Here is a 23,437-nt window from a genome sequence, read left to right as displayed (position 1 = left end):
CCAGCACTGTTAGAGCCTGCACTCAGCTCTTAGACGCTAGTATAATTATGCAGAGTGTTGTAGTAAACATGTCAGTTCAAATCCCAGCTTTACTTACTTCCAAGTTGTGTGGTCTTGAGCAATGCGCTTAACCACCCTGAACCTTAGTTTTCCATCTAAAACATACGTGTTAAAAACGTAACCTTCCACATAGAGTAGTTGATTAATTGGGCAAATGTATGGTGTGGTTTAGCACAGTGCTTGGCACATAATAAACACTCAATAAAAAATAGCCATTCTCTTGGTGATCATTAAAAAATCTGGAGACAACAGATGCTGGAGAGGATGTGGAGAAATAGGAATACTCTTACACTGTTGGTGGGAGTGTAAATTAGTTCAACCATTGTGGGAGACAGTGTGGCCATTCCTCAAAGAGCTAGAAATAGAAATTCCACTTGACCCAGCAATCCCATTACTGGGTATATACCCAGAGGATTATAAATCCTTCTATTATAAAGACACATGCACACGTATGTTCATTGCAGCACTGTTTACAATAGCAAAGACCTGGAACCAACCCAAATGCCCATCGATGATAGACTGGACAAGGAAAATGTGGCACATATACACCATGAAACACTATGCAGCCATAAAAAATGATGAGTTCGTGTCCTTTGTAGGGATATGAATGAATCTGGAAACCATGATTCTCAGCAAACTGACACAAGAACAGAAAATCAAACACTGCATGTTCTCACTCATAGGCGGGTGTTGAACAATGAGAACATATGGACACAGGGAGGGGAGCACTACACACTGGGGTCTGTTGCGGGGGCAGCTAGGGGAGAGACAGCAGGGGTTGGGGAGGTTGGGGAGAGATAACTTGCGGAGAAATGCCAGATATAGGTGATGAGGGGATAGAGGCAGCAAACCACTTTGCCATGTATGTACCTATGCAACAATCCTGCATGATCTGCACATGTTCCCCAGAACCCAAGGTACAATTTAAAAAAACAGCCATTCTTATTAAGCTATTTGGGTTATATATTACCAGCAGAAGGATCAGGATTTGAATCAAAGTCAAAGTCTGTATGTTTTAACTGTTGTATTAGTTTTCTCACCCAGTGAGCTTGTTAGCAAGACACATTTCAGATTTTAGCCTCCAAAGATGCTGGTTCAGAAGATCTAGGGTGGGGTACAGGAAACTGCATGTTGACACGCACCTCAGGTGATCCAGATGCAGTATCTACGGCCATGCTTTGACAAGCACCCTAGGTTTTTTCACCTCCCTGCTTGGGGCCAGGCACTGTGCAGAGATACAGGTTTAGAGGAAGACCCTGATCACATCTGGTCATCAACACATCATCTATCCACACTCTGCAGATACAGCAAATAACAGCTTCCATCCTTGGTATATTTAGGTGGTTCTGGGAGTACCATGGGGGGACCATGTCTCCAGCTGTCAGCATGAGACAATGCAGGAAAGCTGGAGCCCCTCACCCAAACCAGCCAGCTCTTTTTTTATCCTCAGGAAATGGTAGGTTGGAGCTGTTGGCATCCTCAAATAGAAGGAATAGAAGGCTCTCAGGTTGAGCCATAGAATTGCCAAAATTACATTGTTGACCTACTAAGTTCTGAACCTATCTGAGGTAGCCCAGCTCTGTTGGTCAAATAGGTCTTATTTTACGGTCCAATGATGGCTGGCAGATGCTTGTGGAGAACCGTGTTGAAAAGATGCTGAAGCTGAGTCTGCGTCAGTGGTTTTCCAACAAGCATAAGTTTGCCCTGCTTGGGGATATTTGATAATTTCTGGAAAGATTTTTGATGTCAGGACTTAGGTGGGTGGGACAACGGAATCTAGCAGGTAATGGCCAGGGATGCTGCTAACCCCTCTGCAGCAGTGCGCTGGACAGGCCCTCTACAACCAAGAACTCTCCTGTCCAAATGTCAATAATGCCAAGGTGAGAAATTCTGCTCCAGGCTCAGTGGGAAAGGGTCCTGATTGATTAGGAACATCTGGCGTAGTATGAGAGAGTGGAGGGCTTGGGTGACAGTTCATGTGATCTGTATTTGCAGATGACAATCTTTAAGGTTTGATTTCAGTGTGTCCTTTAAGATTCCCATTGTATTAGGCCATTCTTGTGTTGCCATAAAGAAATATCTGATGCTGGGTATTTATAAAGAAAAGATGTTTTCTTTTCCTGGGTTAGTTTGCTGAGAATGATGGCTTCCAGCTTCATCCATATCCCTGCAAAGGACATGAACTCATTCTTTTTTTAGGACTGCATAGTATTTCACAATATATATGTGCCCCATTTTCTTTATTCAGTCTGTCACTGACGGGCATTTGGGTTGGTCCCAAGACTTTGCTATTGTAAATAGTGCTTCAACAAACACATGTGCATGTTCCCCTTCATAAGTGGGAGTTGAACAACGAGAACACATGGACACAGGGAGATGAACATCACAAACGGGGACCTGTCGCGAGGTGGGGGGCAAAGGGCAGGAGAGCATTAGGACAAATACCTAGTATATGCTGGGCTTAAAACCTAGATGATGGGTTGATAGGTGCAGCAAACCACCATGGCACATGTATACCTATGTAACAAACCTGCACGTTCTGCACGTGTATCCCAGAATGTGAAGTAAAATAAATAAATAAAAAGAGGTTTGATTGGCTCGCTGTTCTGCAGGCTGTACAAGCATGGCGGCAGCAACTTTTAGTCATGGCAGAAGGTGAGGCGGAAGCAGACGCATCACGTGGCGAGAGCAGGAGCAAGGGGAGGGGAGGAGAGGAGAGGAGAGGAGACGCCACACACTTTTAAACACACAGACCTCACGGGTACTCGCTCACTATCTCCAGGACAGCACCCAGACAGGAGGGATCCACCCCCATGACCCTAACACCTCCCACCAGGCCCCACATCCAACGTTGGGGATCACATTTCAACATGAGATTTAGAGGTGTCCCCTCTAAATCTCATGCTGAAATGTAATCCTCTGTGTTGTAAGAAGCCCTCCCCCTGACCCTGATGCATGGCAGTTTAAGAACCACCCATGTACGTGAAAATATCTTTAAGTGGTGATATGTGTTGTCTAACCACTATATTGCTCTGGAGTCATCTGTGGAGATGGGGGTCAGGTGGGTGGAGCACTCATTGGATGAGGGGGATTTGGTTAGGATTATATCAAGGCGTGGCTCCAGATCATTAGATCGCCTAATTAAGGTTTAAATTATGCTAAACTGTTTCAAAATTACATTTGTGTAAATTACATTACTCAGACTGGGAATGGCAATGCTCAGGTGTGACAAATACCTGATTTTATGTAAGTGCTTACATTAAACATATTATTTTCTACCCTCATTTGTCTGGTGGTCTCATTCTGGGTCAACAGCTTTCTGTTACCAGGATTGGTGCCGTATCACTCATTAAGTGGAGAGAGTAGGCACTGTCACTCCTCTTGGCCGAATGAGGGGACTAGAGACTCAGAAAAGCGAGGTGGAATCCCACGGTTGATGATCTTGCAGTGCCCCTGAGGCCTGGGGACATGTGGATGGATGAGGCTTAAGGAGCCAATTCCTATTTGGGGTTGATGCTCCCTCTCTGGCCTGATTAACTCTGAGAAACCACTTCTTGTCCTTGGGGAGACCCAACCTTGGCCAATCCTAGGAACATAGTACAGGAAGAAATGGGCACACCCCCCAAGCTCTTGGGTGGCAGGGACAGGCAGCAGGGGGATGTCCTGGGAGAGGAAAGGGCAGTTGGGGAAAGCTGTTGAAGAAGTAGTTAGATACCACCCCCCCAACCCCGCTGATCCCCTTCCCAGCTCCACACTGCAGGGTGACTGTCCCATCCCACCCAACAGAGGACTCTGAGTTTATTGTCTGGTGACCATAAAGCAGGGAGTCTCTGCATTCGAGAGCTCCAGGCACAAGGGAGGATGTGGCACCACACTGACAACAGGGGGAGCGGCGAATGTGTCATTCAGAGGCTGAGACTGCAGCCTGCTCTGTCCCCAAAACACTGGCAGCCAGACCTCTGAAGTCTCCTCTGGGGAACTGACAATTCAAGAAGACAGACCTAAGAATACCAACATCCAGTATTTCCCCTAAAGGTTCAACCCTCCCACCCACTCTTGGCCTGGTTCTGTATCAAGAGCAAACACTGAAGGACTTCCAGGCATCCCTGAAAGTCTCTGATGTGAATGTAGAGACCTAAACAGATACACGAACACACGGATCATGAATGGAAGAGAGACGCTACACAAGGAGAAAAGTCCTCATCATATAACCATGATAATAAAACCCTCTCTCCTAAGAGAGACAACAGCAGATAAGGTATTCGTGAAAAAAGAACATGACGCCATAAAAAAGGAACAGGTCTTGGAGAACAAAAACATGAGAGCGGAAATAACAAATTCAGTAGGAGGTTTGAGAGCCAAAGTTGAGGAAATCTCTCAAGAATATACGGCGCAATAAATAATGGAAACCAGGGGACAAATGACAGGAAAATTAGAGACAAGTGCAAGAGCTCTAATGATCTACTACTCAAATCATAGGCGTTCTAGAAACAGGGGAAATAGTAGGGAGGAAATTTCAACAAAATAAGAGAAGAAAACTTTCTAAAAGTGAAGGACATGAATCTCGAGATTGAAAGGACTCCACAAGTGCTTACTTAGCGGATAAGCCAGATTTCCAGATTTCCATCAGGGCAGGTCACAGGAAATTTCAGGACATTGGCAGGGTGGAGAGAGTCTACAAACTTCCTGCAAATCAGAACAGCTTCAAACATCTCTTCAGTAATCCTGGAAGCAAGAAGACAGTGGAGCAATGCCCTTAAAATTTGGAAGGAAAAGCATTCCTAACCTAGAGTTCTATGTGAAGCCAAAATATAAAAATATCCTTAGATATGTGAGGTCTGGAGAAATTTGCCTCCCACCTACCCTTTCACAGGAAACTACTAGAAGATGCGCTTCCCCAAAATGAGAGAGTCCAACTCAGAGTGAAGTTTGAGTGACAGGGAAGAGAGAGCCCAGGGTGCCAGTTTGGGAATGCCAGAAATTTCCAGGAGAGACTTCTTTCAAGATATAAAATTGATATAAGGCTGGGCCCAGTGGCTCACATCTGTAATCCTCCCTTTGGGAGGCCAAGGCAGGTGGATCATGAGGTCAGGAGATAGAGACCATCCTGGCTAACACGGTGAAACCCCATCTCTACTAAAAAAAAAAAAAGTACAAAATATTAGCTGGGCATAGTGACATGCGCTTGTAGTCCCAGCTACCCAGGAGGTTGAGGCAGGAGAATCGCTTGAACCCGGGAGGTGGAGGTTGCAGTGAGCCAAGATCCTGCCACTGCACTCCAGCCTGGGCGACAGAGGGAGACTCCATCTCAAAAAAAATTTTTTAAATTGATATAAAGCCTGACGTGAATGAAAATACTGAGAAAGGTTTGGACAATCAGCAAAGAGTTTGAGGTTAGAAAAATTAGTAGTCAACACAGAAGAGTTAACACACATGAACTCATAATGGCCATAATACTGAACACCAGTCTCATCAAAATGATGGCACATCTATTTAGGGAGGACGGGAGGGATGGAAGTTTAGGGTTAAGGGGCAGGAGAGGACAGAGATTTAAAAGGTGTCTCTGTAGCAAAGAGGCAATGGACAATGCCTAAAAGTGAAAAATAGACATAGCATTGCAAGCATGTTATGTAGCCATGGGAACCATATGTCAGAGTGGTCAGCTGAGGGCCTGGCAAGTTGTTTGGGGAGAAGAGGAAGTGGAGAGGGGAAGGGCTGGAGAGCGCAGCTTGAATGAACCAGCCTCCTAAACCAGATGACTTTCTAAACTAGGCACACTTGGGTAACAGATAAAACTGGATAATTAAAAACAATACAATTAAAGCATATGAAAAACTGGTCAATGTGAATAAGGTCTGTCTCTGAGTTAATAACATTGCACCAATGTCAATTTCCTGATTTTGACAATGTACTTCAGTTACTGAAGATATTATCATTGGGTGGAGGTGGGTAAAGGGTGCGTAGGAATTCTCCAAACTGTTTTTGCAACTTTGTGTCAGTTGTAAAAGGTTTCGAATTAAAAGGCTATGTAAGTAACAAAACAAGCATAACTACAATAGGAGAATGTGCAGTGCCCAAAGCCACACCCAATAGAGAAAGGGACCTTCCCGGCCACGTCTGCCCAGGTCCTAGGTGGTGGGCCCGGGAGACTTTGGCCTCCCAGGTACATCTAGACGCAGTCAGATGGGGCTAATTGAAGAAACCATCTGCCTCCAAGCCTCAGCTGAAGGCCAACATTGCCAACTCCAAGGGAGGGCAGTGCAGAGAGGCTGAGCTGTTCCTTTCCAGCAGTTTTGTGCAGAGCTGTGGAGGAGAAAACAAAAATTAAACCATAAGCATGCTGCTGACATTGTCATTTTAAAAGGAAATAAACACCTGCCAGTCACTGCCTGGGAAAAATGAGCCTTATTCATGCGGTCTGGTGGTGTCTGGCCATCCCGTGCTGCTCTCATTCTCTGCGGAAGCTTGTGGGGCTCTGCAGCTGTGGGCAGTGGCCCCTATCAGGGTGCAAGGCGGGAGGGAGGTGGGCCGGGGCCAAGAAGCTGAGCGGCACCAGCCTGGAAATTTCATCCACAGCCTCGTGGGACAGATGCACAAATAGTGGGAAGAATGCCCAGAGAGAACTTGAAGATGTGGAGTCAGGCTGATCTGCATTTAAACATTAGGACAACCTGACTCCAAATTGCTTCAAACTATGTGGCCTCAGGCAAGAGCCTTGTACTTCCTAAGCCTCATTTTCTTCTGAATACGGATGTTCCATGTGAACATTGGAAATTACCCCAGTACATTGCCAATCTACAGGTGAAGAACAGTGACCCAGAGACGTCGAACAGAATGCCGGAGATCACACGGCTGGCGACGGGGGAAGCCAGGATGGGAGCTGTGTTGGATCAGGTTCAGAGTGTGGCTCCACTTGCCTCTTGCTTAAACCTGGTCCAGCCACCACCACGCAAAGAGGATCCGTCCCAGTGGAGCCTTGCCCAAACTGCCAAACCCTAGAGTCATGAGCAGTCAGCGGTGGTTGTTTTACGTCACTCAGTTCTGGGGTGGCTTGTTTTGCCCCAATATATAATTGAGGCGCTGTCTGTGTGTCCATCTGTCTCCTTGGCCAGACTTCCTTAATCTTCTTCCTGTCTTCTGATCACAGCAAAGAAGAATATTAAGAGCATGCAGCTGCATCAGAAAGATCTGGATACAAATCTTGATTTTCCTACTTACTCGCTGTGTGACCTTAGATAGGTTTCTTAACTTCTCTGAACTTACATTTTCTTTCATCAGTAAAATGCACACACCTTTGGCTTACGGGTTGTGAGTTTAAAATGAGATACTAGTCAATACCTGGCACATAGCTAGTGTTCCGTAAATTTGTCAAACTGCCAATAAATGTTTACTGAGCACATACTTCATGCTGATGCTGATTCTGGAATTAGGAAGCTGAATGGACAGAGGAGGGCCCTGCCCTCACAGAGGTTATAGTCCAGAAGGGAAAGACAGAATAAACGCTTGAAAAACAAGATGATGGCAGATGGTTACACATGCTCTGAACCCCATGGGACAGAAAGTCTGAGCCCCTGGGACTGAGGCATGACATGGTACAGGGAATAGGGGCTAGGGAAGGCCTCTCTGGGGTGGCGACATCTAAATCAAGAGGTGGTTGATAAGCAGGAGTCAGTCACAAGAAGAGCAGGAGAAAAGGCACTCTAAGAGGAAGAGGAGCCAGCACATGCCAAGGCCCTGTGGAGGGACAGAAGGGGGAGAGAGGAGGAACCCAGGGGAGGCCAGCGGGGCTGCCACATGGCAGGGGGAGGGGGGCAAGATGGAGGAGCTGCCGCTGTGGCCTAAGTGGGTGGAGGCTGCTTTGTTATTATTGCTGCTATTATTGATACTAGCTCAGGTTTAAGGCCTGATTCAGAGCAAGTGCTCAGTTCATGCTGGACAAATAGCTGATAAGTGAGGGCTTCAGGCTTAACCTGTGCGGTGTTTCCATGGAAACTCATCACTGCTCCCTGTGGGTGACCAGAGAGACTCCCAGAGATCGTCTGCCACCCTCCGGTCCTGCCCTGATCCGGGCTGGGGACTCACTTCCTCTTCCTCTGCATCTCACCCTGAGCCCCAGCTGTCAGGGAGGACGCACAGCATGGGAATGGAAACTCCACGCTGTGGCGGACCCTCCACGCACGCACAGCGCACCAGGCCCAGATGGCCCTAGGCCGGGCCTCAAGGTTCCAGCCCACGTCAGCCCAGGCCCCGGATGCAGCTGGACTCATGCGAGAGGAAGGGCTTACGTTGGTGGTGGGGAGTTGAGGGGGCAGCCGGTATACTGCTCTAGACAAAGGAGCTGGCCTGAGACATGTTCCTCCCGAGACTCAGCCATCAGGCAGAGCAGCCACACAGTGGAAAGATGCCAAGTGGGTCTGCGGCCCCATTCTACAGCTGAAGAAACAGAGGCAAGAGGCGAACTGGCCTGCTCAGGAAGGCTGGAGTTTCGAGAGCCAGGTTGTACCTGCCAGCTGGGCATACCTGTGTCCACACACACAGACCCACAAACACAACCTCGCATGGTTCTACATGAGATTCAGACATACATGCTGTTATGTGAGTAGGACAGACACAGACACACACCCTCCAACAGGACACTGCCTCTTAGGAGGATGTGACATTCAAACATGTCATTCTACACAAGTCATACACACACAAAGCTGAGGACACATCCATTGATGTTTCTGCCCTCACTTCCCAGATAATTGTGCTGAAAAATAGAAACACCTGCGCCCTACCAAGCTATTAACTAGCAGCGGCAGGAGCAGGCTAATTAAGCCTTCACAGGAGGCTGGCATTTTCCTGGCAGCCCTGCTGCCCCTCACTGCCAGGGTGGCCACCAGCCTGAGTGGCCTTTGTGATGAGCCCCAGGGGGCACACGGCCCAGCCTGTCTCCCTCTCCTCCCTCTCTGGGCCTTGAAATTCTTCCACATCTTTTTCTCCCAAAGGATCCTTCCTGGCCCAATGGCCTGCTTCTGAGGATGCCTGGAATGAAACTCTCCCCGGAGCTTGAGGCCTGGATCAGCAAAGATCCTCCCAAAATTCCCAGTTCCCTGACTAGATGACATCTGAGGGACCTAAGTTAGCTGTGGACATGAGTGACGGATGCCCTCAGCTGCTCTCTGCCTATTCCAAGGGCTTAACTCCATCTCTCTGGCCAGAACAGGACTCAGTTTCCCCTTCTTGCCACCCTGGGCTTGGTTCTTGGCCATTCTCTCACACACAGTGACCTCTCGGCCACCCTGGACTTCCTGCTCTTCTTCCAACACGCCAAGCTCATGCCTGCCTCAGGGCCTTTGCACCTGCTCTGTTCTCTGTCTGAAACCCTCCCCTCCTCCCAGGTCTTTGCCTGTTCCTGTCAACATTCAGTTCTCAGCTCAAACGGCACCTCCTCAGGAAGGCCCGCCCTGACCCACCTAGTTAACAATCTCTCCTCCACGTGTGCCCCTCAGTTTTTTTCTTAACTCAGTGGTTTTCAGTCCTGGCTGCTTGTTAGAAACATGTGGGGAGCTTTTAAAACTAACTTGGTGCCAAGGCCTTGTGTAGGCTAATTAAGGATCTCTGGGATGCGGGTCCTGAGTGCTGGCATTATTTTTAAAAACCCCACGTGGTTTGAATGTGCAGTTGGGACTGAGAAGCCTTGGCCCAGGGACTTTTCAGTCAGCAAGAGAAAAGGCTGAATTTTGCGATTCCCTCCCTTCGTTGCTCTCTGCCAGTTGAGTGCCTACTATGTGCACGGGCTGCGGGGATGCACACATTAGGACTCTCAGCATACCCTGTGTGACACTTCCTATGCATCAAGTGCTGTGCAAAGGGTGTTGCATGGGACAGTTTATCTTCCTAACAGCTCTGTGATATGGGAACTATTATCACCCCATTTTACAGACCAGGAAACTGAGGCTCAGTCAGAGAAGTAGCGTAGCCAAAGTCATGCAGCTGGGAAACTGTAGGACTGGGAATTTACCCAAGTATCGTGGCTCTAGAGTCTGCCTCTTAATCTCGACACTTGGCTGCCGTTATTTTATCTAACCCTCACAAACACTTCACGACACCACATTTTAAAGATGGAGAAGCATGGCTCAGAGAGTCAAGAGACATGACCAAGGTCACACAGCCAGGATTTGAACCCAGGTCAGGCTGACTCTAAAGCAGGGTGTCCAATCTTTTGGCTTCCCTGGGCCACATTGGAAGAAGAATTGTCTTGCGTCACACATAAAATACATGAACACTAACAATAGCTGATGAGCTGAGAAAAGAATTGCGAAAAAAATCTCATGATGTTTTAAGAAAAGAAAGTTTAGGAATTTGTGTTGGGCTGCATTCAAAGCTTTCCTGAGCTGCATGTGGCCCGCGGGCTGTGGATTGGACAAGCATGCTCTAAAGCACAGGGCATGGGATACAGGGAAGGGACAACTTCATGATCTCTCACATCCTCATTTCTCCACCTTTTGGGAACCAGCCTCAGGGAGAGTGGAGCAGATGGAAGATCGGCACTAGAACATGGATCTGCTCACCTGCTGCCCATGAATTCATTTAACAGTAGCCATAAGTGACATGTACAGAGCACCTATGTGGCAGCCACTGTTGTAGGTATATTACATATATTGGCTTGACCCTCAAAGAAGCCCCTATACTCTTCCTCTTTATTTTACTGACGAGGAATAGGCACACAGAGTTAAGCAACACACCCAAAGCCGCACAGCAGATCATGCAGAGCTAGGATTTGAACTCAGGCAGGCTACTTCCAGAGTCTGTGCTCTCAATTCCTGCACCATGCTCCACTTCTCAGCTGCTTTGCTTATTAAACCGCATGAAGCTCACTTTTGTCCCCTATGAAATGGGTATAATAGTACCTACCTCAGGTGGAAAATTAGAGGACAAACGAAGAACAGGAATGCACAGGCAGGCCCTGGCACAGGGATATGCAGAGGAGGCATTTGATAAGGGAGGTCATTGGACAGCCAGGACATCACCCCTTCAGCAACCAGCGTGGAGCCTCATATAAGGCAGGTGCTGAACTGACATGCAACGCGAATGAAGGTGGTGACATCTGGAGGCTGCCAGGCTGCAGTTTCCCCAGAGAGGTTCAGGGCTCCAGCAGCCCCTTGGGATCTCGAGCTCAGCAAGAGGACCTTTAAATGCCAAGAAACTGCCTGCGTGCGTCACTGCTGTCTTCCATTAACGCATAATTGCTATTGCAGGCGAGTAGCTATGTTCTCTGGGGTCAGATTTACAGCAGAGCAGGAAATAGCCAGGCAACGGGCATGATAGAGATGGGAAAAGAGAAGGGGCTTGGAGGGCTGGGGAGAGATGATGCCTCCAAAGAGGAAGGCTGGGTCCTTGGGTGAAGTCGTGATGGGTTTTCAGGCCCAGACCTCATTTGATTTGGTCTGCCTTCCTGCCCCCACCAAGCACACTGAGGAAAGGCCAGCATTTGAGCCTCCAAGCTACATCTCTCAGGAGGATGTGAAAATGAATCCACTGAATGGACAGTACTAGGATTAAGGATTTTCTTATGAGTCTCTGTAATGTTCTCCTTATCTGTGTAATATCACTGAAATCGGCAACACGTCATCAAAGACATCCCGTCTGGAAGGTGTGATGGCAGCTTTTTCATTTCAAGGCTCTAGCTGCCTCTCCCAGGAGCTGACCACCATGCACATTACCAGGTGTATTGTTCATCACTCCAGTCCTTCAAAGAGATCTCCAAAAGAACACACGCAATCTGCTGAGTGACCCCTTCACTCACGTGCACTCCAAAGATGCCTTAGGAGTTAAGGAAGATGACTGTGCCTCAAATGTGCCATATTTTCTTCTGCCACCTTGCTGCCTGGGCACCATCTCTTCCCTCTGCTGAGTTGTTCTTTGTCTAGCCACTGTGGCAAATCTCTCCTGGTCCCGCAAGGCTCAGCTCAAGTATCACTCCTTTTGCAAAACCTTCCCCAAAGGGGCAGCCTGATGTGGCCGAACAGTGGTTCTCAAAGTGAGGTCCGCAGACCAGCAACAGGAGCTTCAGCTTCACCTGGGACCTTGCTGGAAATGCTGATTCTTGGCCCCACACCTCAGCCCTACTGAATCAGACATTTGGGGATGGGGGCCGGCAACCTGTCCTTTAACAAGCCCTCTAGGTGACTCTGATACATGCTCAAATTTGAGAACTATGGAATGGGGATAAGGCAAGTTTGTGCATGACTCACCCAGGACAAATATTAGGTTGGTGCAAAAGTAATTGCGGTTGTTGCCATTAAAAGTACTTTTAATGCCATTACATTTGATGGTAACAACCGCAATTACTTTTGCACCAACATAACACAGAAAGCAACTACAGCAAACACTACCTGCCTATAGGACCGTGAGCTAGACGCACACCAAGCACTTTACCCACACTAACTCTCTACAGCAATGCATGAAGAAGATACCCACTATACAGATGAGAAAACTGAGGTTCAGACAGTCACTCATTTCCCTAGGAAACAACTAAGAAGTGAGGGCTCCAGCTGCAAACCAAGCCCAGTCTAACCACAAAGCCCATGTGTTACCCACAGAAAAAACTGTTCATGTGATTTGGAGATTCAAAGGAGGGAGAGACCACACCCAAGCCAGGTTTTTCCTGAATTTTGTATTTTCAAAGTATGGTTTTGAAAGATCAAACAATGCTTTAAAAAAAAAAAAAGCAGGCTCTTGTTCCTTCCTACCCTCTCTCATCTCTGCCCTCAGAAGCAACAACTCTCAACTCTTTTAGCTACTTTTTCGGGTATGTACTTCCATACTTTAAAATATCTGTCTTGTATTATTTCTTGTTTCATCTGTTTTACACTCCACCTCTTGACTTAGGCTGGATAAGGGCTTTTGATGGTGAACACCCCCTGCCCCAGGATCACCATGTAATTTTGGGAAGCATTATTCACCTTGCAAACACCATAGATTCCTATATGATCTAGATAAATTTCCTTTCAATGTCAGCAAAACATCTTGAGGGCCTGTTTCTCTAGTTGCCCACAGGTCTTATAAGGGCTAAGAATAGCTTTTCCCTGCTGCCATCCCCTTCCAACAGAATTAAATCTCTGTTATTTTATTAAATTCATAGTCCACCTTGGGAAGCCGAGACAAGTGGGTCATAAGGTCAAGAGATCGAGACCATTCTGGCAAACATGGTGAAACCCCATCTTTATTAAAAATACAAAAATTAGCCGGGCATGGTGGCACACGCCTGTAGTCCCAGCTACTTGGTAGGCTGAGGCAGGAGAATCCCTTGAACCTAGGAGGTGGAGGTTGCAGTGAGCCGAGATCGCGCCATGGCACTCCAGCCTGGTGACAGAGCAAGACTCTGTCTCAAAAAATAAATGAATATGTCCTTTGTAGGGACATGGATGAACCTGGAAAACATCATTCTCAGCAAAATGACACAAGAATCAGAAAATCAAACACTGCATGTTCTCACTCATAGGCGGGTGTTGAACAATGAGAACACATCGACACAGGGAGGGGAGCATCACACACTGGGGTCTGTGGCGGGGAACTAGGGGAGGGACAGCGGAGAGTGGGGAGTTGGGGAGGGATAACATGGGGAGTAATGCCATATAGGTGATGGGGAGGAAGGCAGCAAACCACACTGCCATGTATGTACCTATGCAACGATCTTGCATGTTCTTCACATGTACCCCAAAGCCTAAAACACAATAAAATATATATTAAAATAAATAAATAAATAAATTGGTAGTCAATGTTTTATAATTGTGACCAAATAAATATTGCTCACAGCAGAACCAAGTCATGTGTATGGATGCTCACTTGCTTGGACTTTTTGTTTTTCCTAGAGCTGATAATTGTTGTGGTCCATTTTCCTGGCTCCTATGATGTTCTTTTTCTTGGTTCCCTCTTTATAGAATGCCCTAGAAACATCACGAGTTCCATTGTTCCGTAGTGAGTTCTCCTTGAAGACCCTCCAGTGCCTTCATTCTTCCTGTGACTGGATGAAATACCCCGGCATCATCCAACGAACCATCTAACCACTTTAGACTACATTCAGCTTTAAGTAGCTTACGTAAGAGGGAAGTTTTTGTTTGTTTGCCTTTGGTCCATATCAAGAAACTTAAAATTCAGAGACAGGTCCAGGGTGGGCACAGAAGATCCACGATCATCAAAGATCCAGGCTCCTTCCACCTGGTTGCTTCACTGCCCTTGATATCAGTTTCCTAACTCATGGTTTAATGTGGCTGCTTGAGCTCCAACCATTACGTCTACATTCCAACCATGAGAAGAGTATTCCCACTCTATGTAAAAATACATCTAGAAAGTTGCATACATCATTTTTGTTTATACTCCAATGTTCACAGCTTAGACACATGGCTATACCTAGCTGCAAGAAAGGCCAAGAAATGTAATTTTTATTCTGAGTGGCTACATTCTCAGCAGAAAAAGTGGAATTCTGAGATCAGATAAGAACGGGAGAACTGAGAGTTGGGGCAACTAGCAGGCTTGGCCATTCCCCCTTTTGCTATAGTTTGTTTGAACTTGCATGCCAGACTTCATACCTTTGTTGAGAATATATGGTGGCCTCTTCCTACATTTCTAGGACCTTCTCACCCCTCTTGCCTTGATTCATTGTGCTCTGAGCACCCCACAGTCCTCCTGCCTTGGAGCCTCTCAAACACTATGCCTCTGCTGGCAGTGACTCCCTGAGAGGCACCCATCCTGAATGCAACGCCTCCCACTTACCCATGCTGGATGCAGTGCCTCCCACTTACCCATGCTGGATGCAGTGCCTCCCACTTACCCATCCTGGATACAGTGCCTCTGACTTACCCATCCTGGATGCAGTGCCTCCCAGTTACCCGTCCTGGATGCAGTGCCTCCCACTTACCCATCCTGGATGCAGTGCCTCCCACTTACCCATGCTGGATGCAGTGCCTCCCACTTACCCATCCTGGATGCAGTGCCTCCCACTTACCCATCCTGGATGCAGTGCCTCCCTCTTACCCATGCTGGATGCAGTGCCTCCCGGTTACCCATGCTGGATGCAGTGCCTCCCACTTACCCATCCTGGATGCAGTGCCTCCCACTTACCCATCCTGGATACAGTGCCTCCCGGTTACCCATCCTGGATGCAGTGCCTCCCGGTTACCCATCCTGGATGCAGTGCCTCCCACTTACCCATCCTGGATGCAGTGCCTCCCACTTACCCATCCTGGATGCAGTGCCTCCCGGTTACCCATGCTGGATGCAGTGCCTCCCGGTTACCCATGCTGGATGCAGTGCCTCCCACTTACCCATGCTGGATGCAGTGCCTCCCACTTACCCATCCTGGATGCAGTGCCTCCCACTTACCCATCCTGGATGCAGTGCCTCCCACTTACCCATCCTGGATGCAGTGCCTCCCACTTACCCATCCTGGATGCAGTGCCTCCCACTTACCCATCCTGGATGCAGTGCCTCCCACTTACCCATCCTGGGTGCAGTGCCTCCCACTTACCCATTCTGGATGCAATACCTCCCACTTAACCTCCAGCCTTCAGCTGAAATGACAGCTCTCCAGAGAACCTTCCCATATCCCAAAGGGTCAGGGCCTGTTAGATGGTCTCACAGCCTTCTAACCCTCTTTGTTACAGCAGCCATGGCAATTGTAATTGGAGATTGATTTTTGTGATTAGTTGTTCACTCACTGTCTCTCTTGCTATACAATGAGCTCTTGAGGATGGGGCCACCTCTCTCATGTGCATGTTGAAGCACGATAAACATTCATGGCACAAACAGTTGCCTCTTCCAGAATCATACATTCTAACCTCCTTATCCTTCCAGACCAACTAAAACGCTCCCTCCTCCAGGAGGTCTTCCTGTGCTCCCTCTGAGACAAGTAGCACCCCCCTCCTGAGTGCCCAAGCCCTCTTTGCCACCATTACTTTCTGCCACATGCTATTGACTTTAGGGAGCACGTCTTAGCTCCTCTCTGAGCCTGTGAGTTCCTGGATGGAGGGAACCACATCTGATTCTTCTGTGTCTCTGACACAAACACCCAGGGACAACCTAGAAGACTCTCTGGTTTGGCAGCAGAATTGTTGACCAGGAAGCAAGACTCCTGGTGTGGCTGCTGTCTGGCCATGTGACATCCAGAAACAGCCTTGCTTTCCCCATCCGGCCTCTCAGGGCCCTTCCAGATCCAACATTCTCTGATTTGCCACCCAGTGCTGCAGCTCAGGGGCTGCTGAGCTCTACCCCGCATGCCTCTCTCCATGGGCCATGGGTTTGGGTTCCTGGGAATTTGTTTTCCATTTAGAAATCAAAGGAACAGAAATGCTAGACACCAGGATCCCAGGCAAAACAAAACAAACATGATAGAGTGGAGAAAGTTTTATTAACTTAACAGCTGGCACCAGGCCTCAGATCAACTGTAACACAGTTTGGACAAAAATAGTGTGAGGGACGAAGGTAAGAACTCATGAGCCAGGAGCCAAAGTTTTGGGGCAAGGGAGGATGCTGCCCTGTGAGGGAGACTTTGCAGCTTGATAACGAATACGTCATATTTGTTGATACCTTGCTTTGCACTAAGGAAGGTGTGTACTTTGTGCTTAATGTATTACAGCAATCAAGGTGCTGGATCACAAAAAAAAAAAAAAAGAACAGAAAAGAAAAAGAGAGAGAAAAGGAAAATAAAAGGACAAAAAAGAAAAAGGAACCATCTGTGGCTAGCTGAAGCAGTGGAGGAAATCTATTAGAAGGCATATGAGTTAGATATAATATAAGGCACATGGATATATGAAGAAAAGAGAGCCCAGAAATAACAGTGGCTTAAATTAGACAGAGATTTCTTTCTCAGGAAGTAGCCAAAATGGTATGGTAGCTGTCTTAGTTGGTTCAGGATATTGTAACAAAATAGCTCAGATTGGGTGAGCTGTGAAATTTATTACTCACAGTTGTAGAGGCTGGGAAGTCCAAGATCAAGATGCTGGCAGCTTCAGCGTCGGTGAGGGCCTCATAGATGGAGTCTTGGTGAAGCATCTTCACATGGCAGAAGGGCAAAAGGGGTGAAGGGGTGAACAGACCCCCTTGAGCCCTTTCTAGGAGCATGAATCCCATTTGTGAGGGTAGAGCCCTCACGGCCCAATTGCCTCCTAAGGGCCCGCATCTCTTAATACTATTGCATTGGGGATTACGTTTCAACATGAATTTTAGAGAGGTACAACTGTTCAAATCGTAGCAATGGTTCTGCTTCAAGAAGTTTTCAGGCCCTGGTTTGCAGATCCCCCCACCCTAGGTATTGCCCTCAGGACGTGGTCCAGGAAGCCTCACGCCATATCCACATTCCAGCCAGCAGGGAGGGGAGAAAGCAAGGGTGGGGCATGCGCTTCCTTGGAAGGCACCACCTGGAAGGTGGCCACCTCTCTTCTGCTCGCACCTGCTGTCCACAGCATAGTCAATAGCCACACTTGGAACAAGGGAAGCTGGAAGAGCCATTGTATCCTGATGGCTCTTGGGGGAATCCACAAGTCTCTGCCACCGATGAGACTGGGCAGCTGAGAGAATTGTTGGGAAGAGTGGGGATTCAGGCTTAGAAAACTGGTGGGAGCCAAAGGTGGCCACAGGGCAGGACCCCAGGCCCATCACACTAGTGGACGGGCTTGCTGGGGCATGTCGCCACTGCTGTCACTGAGAAGGACTTCCCATCTGTTCCTGCATCTTTGCACAAGATCCAGACGGGCAGTGTTCTGCAGGTGGAGTCAATGTCACAAGCCTAAGTACCAACTGCCAGGGGATGGACAGTTCTCCTCATGGACTTCCACGGAAGGAGAGGGTACGGGACCCACCCACACTAGAGGCAACTGAGAATTGCTCCCCTAATGTGATGGGAGTTGGATGTCTGACGGTGTGTACCACCCCTGAAAGCCAAAAGCAAATGTTCATGACACATGCCATTTCATGCTCGCAGTCATACAATGAGGTAAATCTCATCATAAGCCCCAGCGTTCAAGAGAAATTGAGGCGTAACGAGTCATATTTGTCACTCACTTATGCAGTGTTTCCGATGAGCTAGGCATGGTTGTAAGCAGGTTAAAATACTAACTTTTAAAATTTGTCTTAGCCTTAGAACAACCATTCAGGACACCTTAGTATCCCCACTTTATAGAAGCACCAAATGGCAAGGGGAGGTGCCCAGGGTCACAAAATTACTAAGCAGGAGCAAAACCAGGATTTGAACCCAGGCAGTCTGGCTCCAACTTCATGCCCATAACCACTATCCTACATTGCTAGCAAATGTAACAAATAGCCAGGGAAAGATACATGGCTGTGCATTCTGAGATGAGGCCCAGCCCTAGGCTTTCCAAACAATTTTTCATGAAAGATGCTAAATTCACGAATGCTTTATGTGAATTCTTGTTGTTGCTACTATTCTGGAAACCAGGCAGATTTCACGTCAGGGTCAGTGAAGCACAGGTCAGAGGCAGCTGCTCCAGGAAACTGGGGATCAGGAGGAAGAGAGACACTGAGAGGTGAGCGCTTCCCTTCACCTCCCCACCATCCCCTGCAGGAAGTTAGGAAAAACACAGGAGAAGGCTTTGAACTTCACTAGGTCTTAGAACAAAGGGCGTGAACACAATCATTTAGGCTTTAGAGGCAGAGTGGCCAACAGCTGCCATCTGGGTCATCCAAACTCTAAAGTCAGCAAGCAAGGGGCTCAGCCTCCCATGCTCTGTAGACCCTTCATATACACAGAGAAGCTCCTAGATCTTCAGTCAGGGCTACTACCTGGGAACTGAACTTACAAATTTAAATTTTACATACTTACCCAGTCCTGACCCCATGGTCCAACAGAGTGCTCCGAGCAGGCTGCAGCCCCAGAAGGCTGACAAAGGAGCTTTGGCCCTGCGACCCAGACAGTGGGTGGAGGCTAAGGGCACTGGGGAAATGATCCATAGAGGCTGGAGTAGGTGGACTGTGAGCACATTGTCACCGGAGGTTGAAGAAAGGGGACGTGTGTTATGTCATGGCAGAACAGTTGGCAAGGCTGTCACCAAAGAAACTTGGAAGATAGAAAATGTGCCAAATGAACTTATGGATCTGACTAAGGAGATTTCCACCAAGGAGCTATCCATCTCCAGAATTCAGCCAGAGCATCCCATGGCTTATCCTGGGGTGCCGGGCCCTGGACCTCCAGTGGGGGCCGGCTTTGGGGGAGCCCCATGTCAGAGACAGAGCTACGCCTGCTGCAGACACCCCCCTTTCTCCTGCCAGGCCCCAACTGGTGTGAGAGCTGGTGTGCTGGGAGTCACTGAGTCATCAGAGGCCTGCCGCCCAAGGAGGCCCAAGGTGTCATTGATTGAGTCACACCACACCTTAATACCACTGATCAGGTCCCCAAGCCTGAGGAGACCCCACTCTTCATCCCCTCAAAACTCACAGGCCAAGGGGCAACAACTATTGAACGCATCTAGTATATGTTGCTAGTTATTATTGTTGTTATTCCAGCCATTACCTTTCAGTATTTGCAGTGTCTGATTAGGCTCTTGACATTCACTATCTTTGGCCCTCCCATGACAAGCAAGGCAGGGATCGCATCTCCACCCTGCAGATGAAGAAATAGAAGCCTGGAAAGATGAATGGACAATCACGAAGCTCACAAAAGGCAGAACCAGGACGCAAACTCCTTCCCCATGCTGGATGGAGAGCACCTCACCACCAAAAATAGAGAATGGCTCACCCTTCTAGGAGCAAAACAGCCAGTTTTGAGGCAGGCTGAAGAAAAATGTCATCAGAGGGAGGGTTGGACTGATCAGCAAAACGGTCTCCCTGAGGGCCCCTTACCTTGGTCTCCGGGAGACACACTAGAGGTCTCTCACTGGGTCCCAGCATGCCAGGATGAACCCTGATGGAATACCAGCAGTCCCTGGAGAGCTTCACACCCGCAGCCCGGCTGGAGGGGCACGTCGGAAAAGCTGTTTTGTATCACGTGATGCCTTCCCTGACATCTGTAGCTAATTGGAGCAGGGGTGAACGGCTAATCCAGGAGAAGCCAGTCCACTGAGGGGCCAGAGACCTATGTTTCTTTCATTAAAAATGTAATCTAAAGAATATGAAGTCTCTGGTTAATGGGTGGTGATTCTGGGTCTGTGTCTGTGGAACTGGGGCTTTGGACCCCGCCATGTTGGCAAGCCTCTTTTTTCACGCTCCCTCCTCCAATAGACCAGCGGACTTCTGTTTGCATGCCTTGGATTGAAATTATAGGACGAAAGAAACCACAAGGATGCACAGTAAGCAGATTTTCAGAGAAGAATGGCACAAAAAATAAAAACAAACAAAAAAAAAACCAAAAAGCAGCAGCATAGGAGACTGTATTGAAGAAGGAGAGGGACAGGAAACAAATGACAGACACTTTCTCGGTCCCTCCCCGTTCCAGGTTTCATGAGATTCCCATTTTATTTCCATGATATCTGTACCCTCCCCAACCTGAATTGAGCTATTTTGAGGGTTTCTATTATTTGCAATGAAACAATCTCTGACTAACAGGAAATTATAATAGACTTGCAAATAATAAGCTCTTGGAGCAAATATGAGCTGTCTATGGGATCAAAGCAAAGTGAGAGGCAATGAAGATTGTGGTAGATGAAATGGCCGTAAATTCCTTCCATCTCAGCACGCCTCCTCTTTGTAACGTGACTGTGATGAGCCTCCCAGCCAGAGGTGGAATTCTTTCTCCATCCCTTTAAATCTAAGCTGGTCAGCGGGAATAAAATCTGGCAGAAGTGAGGTTGTGTGAATTTCAGAGCCCAGGCCTCAAGAGGCCATTCAGTTTCTGCCTTTGCCCTCTTGGAATGTTACCCTGAGCCTACTCATGTAAACAAGCCCTGGTTAGCCTGGAGGTTGAGAGACCACATGGAGGAGAACCAGGCACTTCAGCCAGCAGCCAGCACCAACCGCCAGTCCTCTAGCTGAATGCAGCCATATGAGTGAGCCCAGCAGGAACAGCAGAGGAACCACCTCGACAACATGAGAAGTGTTAGATTATTGTTTTAAACCAAGCTTTGGGGTAGGTTTTACACTGCCGTTGATAACAGTTAATAAAAATCGGTAGTAGGTTGCTTCCACAAAGCAAAGCTGAACAATGTACATTGGCTCTGGGACCCAGACAGTGGGTGGAGGCTAAGAGCTGGGGAGACCATTCATGGAGGCTGGAGTAGGTGGACTGTGAGCACATTGCCATTGGAGGTTGAAGAAAGGGGACTCATGTTATGTCATGGCAGAACAGTTGGCAAGGCTGTCACCAAATGAACTTACAGATCTGGCTAAGGAGATTTCCAAGCAGAGCATGGAAAGAGCTAATTGGCTCCTTTCAGCGTTGTATGATAACACACAGGAAGACAGATGAACCAAAGAGAAAACTATTCAGTTTGTTAGAAAAATTTAGAGGTAACTGAGGAACAGAATATGATGAGTTGAAAAATAAAAACTGTTTTTTATCCTTAACCTTTCTTGAAAAAAATATTCCTAGTGAAAAGGGGCCTAGGGTTAAAATAGAATCAAGGGTGTGGCTGTAAAAACCCTTTGTTAAGACCTTAAAATGATTTCAGGTGATGCCTAGTAGAACCTCACAGCTGTATGAAAGGTCTTCTAAAGACCTTAAGAATATTGAGTTACAGCAACTAGACATGCCCAAAGTGGAAAAAGATCTGTCTTAAAGAGAATTATGTGGCTTTGGGGGCATTGAATGCCCCCAGTAAGGTTCGTAGAAAACCCACAACGTTTGAGGGAATTGTATTAACAAGAATATCACTAGCTTGGACTAAAAGGGATTAAGACAGTTTAAAATGAAAAGAGTACTCTGCACCTCTGAATTTACAAGCAGAAAGCTGACCACAAAAGCTACTTAGTTGCAAAAAAAATCATATGGAATAGGAGAATCTCAGAAAGCAGAGGAAGGAGCTCAGAGAATGAAGCCAAGAGCTAAAGAGAACAATGAACCAGAGACTACCACCAGGAAGCCAAGCTAGGCCCTAATCAAGGACATCTTCTGTCCCCAGAGGAGGCAGACTTGACAAGAGGCACCTGGATGGGTTTCAAAATTGCTATGAACCAGCAATTGTTGCATGCCTAGTGATCCTTCCTTGTTACAGATTGTGTCCATAATGTCTTGCCATTGTATGTTGCGTGTCTGCAGGTTCAAACAACTTGCCTTTTTAGTTCACAAATGTTGGATGGAGAGGAGCCCCACTGACATCCAAACCTGATCTAGACCATGAGACTCCAGATAACGATCCTGGTGCTATAATTAGGGTAAAATTTACAGGGGCTTGGAGACAGGATACACGTAATTTTCCCTGGAAAGAACATGAATAATTTGTGGCCAGAAGAACGTGAATAATTTGAAGGCAGACGTGGTAGAATTTGTAATGGCTGCAATCCCATCCCATATGTTCGCCCATTTGCAATGTGACTGTTGAGTCTCCCATTAGAAGAAAGAATCTGTTTTCCATCCCTGAAATCTAAGGTGGTCTTTGGACTTGCTTTCACTATTACAATCTGGCAGAAATGAGATTGTGTTGTATGGGCTAGACACCAGGAGACCTTTTGACTACTGCTTTTGCTCTTTTGAAACAGACATGAGTTCTGGAGCTACAGCAACCATCTTGTGACCAAGAGACCTCAAGCATAAAGATGAACAAGGATGTCCAAGAAGACAGATTGGAATTCTGGGCTTCTGAAGGCATTGTTGAGGCCTGAACTATAACCCCAGTCACCTACTGTAAGGCGAGGAAGATAACACCCTAAATCAATAGGGGCCAAATTTCAGGTCAGTGGTTCTGAGCGTCTAGTACTCATTTGAACAACATCGCCAGCATCACATAGAGACTCGTCAAAAAAGCAAATTCTTGGGTCCCCCTCAGATGTACACGATCACAAACCCTGAGCTATCTGGGTTTCAACAAATCCTCCAGGTGATTCTAATGCACATTGAAGTTTAGGAATCCACTGCACAAGTGCCTGGTTAATCTAGTACTTGTTTACTTACATCCGAGTGCAAGCTTCGTTGATACCACATCTCTGAGCTTTTGCTCAAAGCCTTTTCTCTGCCTCAAATGCCCAATTTTCCTCTTCTCTGCAAGTCTTTTTTATTAAATGAATTAATTTCAATCATAGAAACCCAGAATGGCAGAAAATTCAGCTGCGGCAATTTGGCAAGGTGCACGATTATTTTCTGGATTTGATCTCAGCAGTCTCAGAGGGCTGGATACAAGCAAAAAGCTATAAAATTGCCCCATTTAAAATTTTTTTTTGGTTCCAGATGGAAAACCCAGAATTAGTGTTTGTCTCTCTCCCTTTTGCATTAGACCAGAAGGAGTGTTCAGCG

Source organism: Aotus nancymaae, unplaced genomic scaffold, assembly GCF_030222135.1.
Source record: "Aotus nancymaae isolate 86718 unplaced genomic scaffold, 86718_ANA_hifiasm-v0.15.2.pri h1tg000059l, whole genome shotgun sequence".
Lineage (NCBI taxonomy): Eukaryota > Metazoa > Chordata > Mammalia > Primates > Aotidae > Aotus > Aotus nancymaae.
This window is presented reverse-complemented; position numbering follows the sequence as displayed.